Source organism: Corvus hawaiiensis, chromosome 1 (genome assembly GCF_020740725.1).
Source record: "Corvus hawaiiensis isolate bCorHaw1 chromosome 1, bCorHaw1.pri.cur, whole genome shotgun sequence".
Lineage (NCBI taxonomy): Eukaryota > Metazoa > Chordata > Aves > Passeriformes > Corvidae > Corvus > Corvus hawaiiensis.
Window position 1 is genome coordinate 50646081 of NC_063213.1, and position 6686 is coordinate 50652766.

The window sequence follows — 6686 nt, forward strand, 5'->3', positions numbered from 1 at the left end:
TGCCTATGTATGAAGGACTCCGTGAATTTTAAAATTCACTCTGAAGTTTCTGTAGTAGAAAAAAACCACATTTCTAATTTCAAAAGCTCTTAGACACATAGCAACTAAAAGCTCTCATAGACAAAGTAGGAATTACTACCGATTTACTTCCTGGAAGTATTTTCCTGACTTGCTGGAATTTAAAAACCAAAATATGTAACTCCATATTGGTTATTTGTTTTATATGGCATGTGTGAGGAAGGCTTTTTACTTTATTAAAACCAGCTTAGCAACAAAAACGTATCTAAAGATGGAGTGAGAACAGTCCTGCAATCTGATCTACATGAGCTGCCACTTGCACTTAACCATCCCCATCACAAACAGCGATCCAAGTTGGAAGGTTTACCAGCAAATTGTTACAAACATAGGAGTCCCCTGTATTGTGCTTGCACTATACAACCACATTTTACAGAAGACCAAAGATGTTAAACCCTGAAGTTCAAGTGTTTCATTCTGCTCTCAGCTGTACAGTATGCAAGAATGGTGAAGAGTACTACGGTGCAGTAAATATGGCCACCACACCACTGCACGTGGGTACTGGACTCCATTTTGCTTTTTGTTTTTACTTTTGCAGTCTCTTACAAGATCTACAGCTACATTTAAGAATTATGGTATGGCAAGTTCAAAAGGGTTTTCAGGCATGGCAGGGTATTACGGCACTCCATAGACTTCTCTCTAGGGAGAAAAAATAGGTTTTTTCCGTTTGTCAATTTTCCTCTCACACACCAGCATTACCTCGGAGTGATCCTTGAGTATTTTATTTATCTTTGAACAGATAATTACTATTTTAAATTAACATGTAAGTACTGTTGCAATTGAGGAGAAGATTCATGTTTAATCAGTAGTGGATCCCATGGAAAAAGAAACCATTTCAGAAATCAAATCTAGTCTAATGGGCAACCATGGCAGTTCACAGGTGATTTATTGCTCATGAAATATCAAAATGGAATTACTTCACCAGTACACGCAGGCAGAGAGACAGATGTGGGTGACAGCCTACTGCCTTATGAGCAACACAGACACAGGAATTCTTGAATTTGCACAGGAGGAATGAGGACAGAAAATAAGCTGGGGAATAAAAGATGATGTCTCCTAAAGCCATCTGAATCTAAGAGCACACATCCATTCAATGCATGATCTAATTCCTCTGCCTTAAGCAATAACCTTAAGCCTACAAACAGGTATATGTATCTGCACATGACTGTAAGCAGAGTTTAAATAATCCTGTCTGGAGGTTAAAAAAATTACTCACTAATTAGATCTAATTAAATGTTTAACCCAAGTGCCTCCACCATTCTTCACCAAAAAAAGGTTTGACTGTCACTCACTAAATGCTGCTAACACTATTTTTCCCAGTATTGCACTCATGAATCTCCAAAAGCAGTACAAATTCTCTATGTGCTGTAGTTTTTCAATCTCCTTCTACACACAGATATATTTCCCCTGCAGCTTTATGTAATTTTATTTGCTTTATACCTCTGAAATTTTGAATTTATTTTAGAAACAGCCATCTGAAAAGCCATTGCAAATCAACTCTTAAGAAAAGCTGTGCTAATGCATTACTGGGGTATTGCTACCACTAGCAAAGCTTAAGTGGGAAAGAGCTTAATCTTGCAAAGGTGCTGAGGCACACCCTGACACACATTGCTCTGCTGTCACTAAACACACCTCAGCCTTTAACAGCAAAAAGCTACTTGCATGCCATCTCTTCCAAATATGGAAGTACCTACCTACATGGAATTCATAGGCATGAAACAATTTGTTTAAAGCTTAGATTTCTTTTAATTCAATAAAACCACAGTGACCTAGAGCTTCACACAAAAAAAACCCGAAATATGTATTGTCTGAGCAAGTTGCTCATACTAGAACCATCTAGAACAAACAATTAAGAGAATATGAACTCGACCTCCAAAAGAACAATTTCTTTTTTTCCTGCGCTGGGTATATAAAGGGAGAAAGGGGCGCAGATATCCGATTTTGTTGTGAAAGCAATGCTGACCTTTTCAAAGGAAGCTTTTAATCAGGTAGCACAAATGCACATTCATCTAAGGCACTTACACTGCCCATGATCATCATCACAGTACCTGAACACCTCAAAATTTCTTCTTTTCACTGTTATTCCTCGCCCCACTATGGGAAGATTCTGGTTGCCCTGGCATGAACAGCAGTTAAAGACATAAAAATAAAAGCATATGCTCAAAAATGAGCTTTGCAACCTATACAAATAAACTTGTGATCACTTTTCTTTAAAGAAAATTCTACAGGTGGCTGTTATTCTGTATATATTTTAGGTGCAAAACCACCAAGGCTGGCTCTGCTCAATCAGATCAAGTCTTGGAGCAAACCACCAACACTCAAGTTAAATCAGACTACTAAGCCCAGACAGGAGTACCTTATGGATGTTCAGCTCCCAAACTGGTACCTTCACACTGCTCTGACCTGCATTTCTTGCTGGAGAACACTTTTGGATGAGCTCACCTCAACCGTGCTCATCCAATAGTCTGGATCAGACAATCCTTTGGAGAATACTTTCGTGTCCTGCTGTCCCATACACATAAAATTCCTTCAAGTCAGGATTCAAGAGAAGATGAAGCAGGCGTTAAGCCTCATCTTGCCTGACTTTGGATACAGCTAGAGTCAAGTCCTGGGATTTGCTCCTAAAGTTCAAAGTATAGAGAAAACCTAGCTTTGTGCAAGGTCTCACATTGGTAGTAGGTGGAGATCTCTATCCAGGTTTCAGAGTAGCATCTCAGCTGTAGAGTACCTTGTGTGTGGCTATTGTGGATACACCACTTGTGTTCAAACACGTATCAGTGCTCGCCAGTTTCAGTTATTCTTTTGTGGTCTTATAGTCTACCCTCTGGTACAAAACAGGCTTAGCAATGTTGACAGATCATAACAAAGATCAAGTGGCTGCCCTGAGATCCAGAAACAGATGAAAGTTGAAAAAATGTCTCACTTAAAATAAAATAAAACCACTAAAGAAATCAGAGTTATACAATGCCAATCAACTGGGCCGGTGGGGGGGTGGGGGGGGTGGCGGAAGTAACTTATCCACAGATTACTATTTGTGAGATCCAAGAGGAAAAAACAGAGGATGTTTCTAGCAATAAAAACCCCTTGAACTTGCATGAACTTGAATTGATCTAAATGAATAATCCTATTAGATCCTCTTAACTTTGGCCAGGATATAATTATAAGGATTGGAGACAGCAGGACCAAAACCCAGCGGGGGTCTGTCCGCAAGGCTCAGCTCCACTTGAAGGAGATTTCCTATTGCCCAGGGCATGCAGGAAGACAGAGCTAGTCTACAAAAACACTCTTGGCAACCATATGAAATGGATTTTACATTGGAATGACTCAATACACCTAAGACTTCAGCTTGGCAAAAAGACAATGGCAGGGGACACCACAGGTCTGTTAAGGCATGACTGCATGTCAAGGTTGAACAGGAACCAATTCCTCACTGGCTCCCAAAACTGGGAGCTGGGGATTGAACAAAACCATGAAGTAGCAGGTTTAAAAACAGGAAAGAAGAGGTCCTCTTTCAAGCAGTCAGGAAAGTTATAATCATGGGACGCTGCATACACACAATTTACTTAAATTCAAAAAGCCTACCAGCTACCTTAGGCCTTCAAATATAAAGACAAAGACACCACTTTTTGCTGAAGAAATCCCTAGCTGTGAACCAGTGAGATGGGAGCTAGGAAATATGTCATAGAAGTATGCGTACTTGTTTGACCTATTATTTTATTTTCCCCTGGATAAAATGTACTGGGTCAAACAGGTTTCTGACCGTGCCAAGCCCAGGCACTGAAAGAGACTACAGAAACTTTGACCTCTGCAGAGTACATGGCCAGAATTCAGGCAACCCTCCAAGACAGAAGTGAAGGCAGGTCATTCGAGAGAAAACAGTGAAACCAGTTCAGCATTTCCTTTCCCTCTCTTCCACGTCCAAAGACTGAGAGTTTCATGGTGCACTCTCCAAGGCATAGAGCAGTCTCTTCTCCCCAAACTTGACCCAAGAAAAAGCTTATTGCTCTGTACATTCTCCCAAAATGAATATTACTTAATTAAAGAAATCCTTGTTATTTTCTTGCATGAATCTTACTCTTGACAATTGCACACAGGCACTTAGGATCACCTATACATTGGTAACAGTAGCTATCACAAATCCCCACAAGCATACCTCCAGGCACTAAAACCAGCAAACTGCTGGGGAAAAATGTCACCACTGGTTCCTGCTTCACAAATTACAAGTATCAGATGTATCACCTGATGAGGAAATAAGGAATTCTTAATATGTACACATATAATTTAAAATCTAAAAAATGTTCTGAATCACAGTCAGGTTAACATTTCCTTCTCCCACTGTAATACCCAAAATGTAAATTATTAATTACCAAGCAGTAATACCCACATCTTAAATATGTGAAACAAACAGATGCAGCAGATAAAAGAAAATGCATTAAGGGGCAAGACACAAAGGCACAGAACCTACATTTTCATATTCCAGTTCCCTGCCCTGACACTGACTCCCTACACTGCCTTGAAAAAAAACCACCTGTTGCCTCCATGCTTCAAATTATGTTCGTAAAATGGAGGCAATTACACTTCATCATGATCTCACAAGCATAAACTGAAGATTGTGAAATGTCTGCATATGACAGGATTGAAGGTCATACAGAAGCCAGGTAAGAGCAAGAAGCATGTTTTAACTAGCACTGAAAGTATTTTATTACCCTTGCAGATGGAGCACTCCTGTAGCCTTAGTCACCAAGTAAGATCCAGTGAGGCTGCCAAGGAAAAATTGTGTTTGACTGTTCACTCTGTGATCTAGGGTGCGATGGCAATACTGACATTCTCATATTAAATAAAAGGAATGTAATATGCATACTTTTGTATGCTGAATGCACGACAGGTTCTGGGTGGTTTTTTTCGAATGCAAAAGGAAGCGTGAAGGCTCTCGTTATTTAACAGTGCCACAGAGATTATCGGGGCATTGTAGTATCACAAAATTTGTTCACAGCAGGTAAAATTCACACCCTGCAGTGAACCAACAAAAGACCACTTAAACCCTAATTTCAGCGTTCATGGTTGAGCCAGTGACATACTTCTGTTAGCACTACATGGGGATATTTTTCTGGATCAGAATATTAAAAGCACTTGTGCTTCAACAGTGTTTCCTTCAAGGCATTTTTGGTTTCCCACAAAAGAAGTCAAGGGAATCTGTTATAATCTGAACTCCAAACCAATCTCTTTTATTTACACTTGTTGATGCAAGTAAAACTAAATGGTGGTACGCCCCTGTATTTCCATAATTTTTAAAACCATGGAAACATACACAGTTTGGCTGTTTTGTTAAAACACAATTGTATCATATTTTGGATTTTTTACCCAAATAGTTATGAAGATACACTATATTCAGAGAGCATGCTCTTCTATGAGTGAGACTTCACCATTTCTGAAAGTCACTCAACAAGTCATCAACAGATATCAAAACAGAGAACAAGATTAGTACTAGAAAGAGAAATTTCAATATGTAAAGATTGAGAGGAGCTACAAGTACTAAGGAAAGAAAAAGTTCGGCTTGCTTATAAAGCTATGCCTTCAAAAATTAGTTACAGGGGAAAAATGGGTTCCTTAAAAGAAGGAATAAAAATATACATTGAAGAGTAGGGCAAAGGAGGGTAAAAGCACCAAGTACCAGAGTCCTGCTCTTTTCTCTGGTACAGGCAAAAATCAAGGATATTAAACCTCAGTCTGTCCCTTGGTGGGAATCTGCAGGATCGTCCCTGTGCCTACCGAGCTTCCGCTGGAATAGTGGAAAGTTGGATCTGTAACAAAGACTATTCTTCCACCAACAGTTTAATTTTAGAAAGGCGCCAACAAAAGGCACCGCTCTGAACACCCCGAGCGCGTTACTTCCCCCCCGATCCATCAACGCCCGCTTCCTCCTGGAGACACGATGCCGTGGCACAACCACGGCTCCATTCGGCCGCTTTAGCCAAATAAACCGCTCTTCCTGCCTGGAAAAAAAAAACAAACAACAAAAAGCCCAACCACCCAACCAACCGATGCCATAAAAAGGCAAGAAAGCAAGTGCACAGAAGGAAGGGCCGGCGTGCACAAGAGTCCGCACCGCCGCCCTCCCGCAGCGGACCCAGCGCCGCCGGTGCTCCGCAAACCCGAGAACGGCGGCATTTCCAAAGCCGGGGTCCAGCACCGACACCGGGGCTGTGACGCCGCCGCCCGCCCTGCCCCGCCATGGCCGCCGCGCCCGCCCGCCCGCCCGGAGCTGCCCCACAGCAGCCGCGGTCGCCTGGGCAGCGCCGCCGCGGGGCTCCGGCGGGGCTCCGGCACAGCTTCCGCCCGGCGCTCTCCCGTCCCGGCCGCACCTGTCGGGTGGTTGCGCGGTCCGGGGCGGGGAGGGCGAGCGAGCGCGACAGCAACGGCGACGGCGGGAGACAATGGAGGAGCGAAGGACGGACACATTGACACACGGGCTCCTCCGCCCGCCCGCACCACTCCCGGCACCTCCCCGGGGGGGGAGGAACGAAGGAGCCGCAGAGAAGCCAAAAAGGGGAAACAAAAGAAAAGAGGAACGTATTTCTCAACTTGAAAATACCGACAAGAACGGACAGGCT

The 6686-nt window shown here is 42.6% G+C and overlaps 1 protein-coding gene across 2 annotated transcripts in view; it reads right to left on the reverse strand.

The window, feature by feature from the left end:
• The window catches only part of BZW2 (basic leucine zipper and W2 domains 2), a 58117-nt gene that overhangs the window by 51200 nt on the left and 231 nt on the right, over positions 1 to 6686 (reverse strand). Inside the window, exon 1 of one of the 2 annotated variants that reach the window (XM_048304278.1) lies at positions 6438 to 6558. The exons of the other annotated variant lie outside the window; for it this stretch is intronic. The gene's annotated coding sequence lies outside the window, so the exon portion shown is untranslated. Of the gene's footprint in view, positions 1 to 6437; positions 6559 to 6686 lie in introns of those variants that run through there. 2 annotated transcript variants of the gene reach the window in all.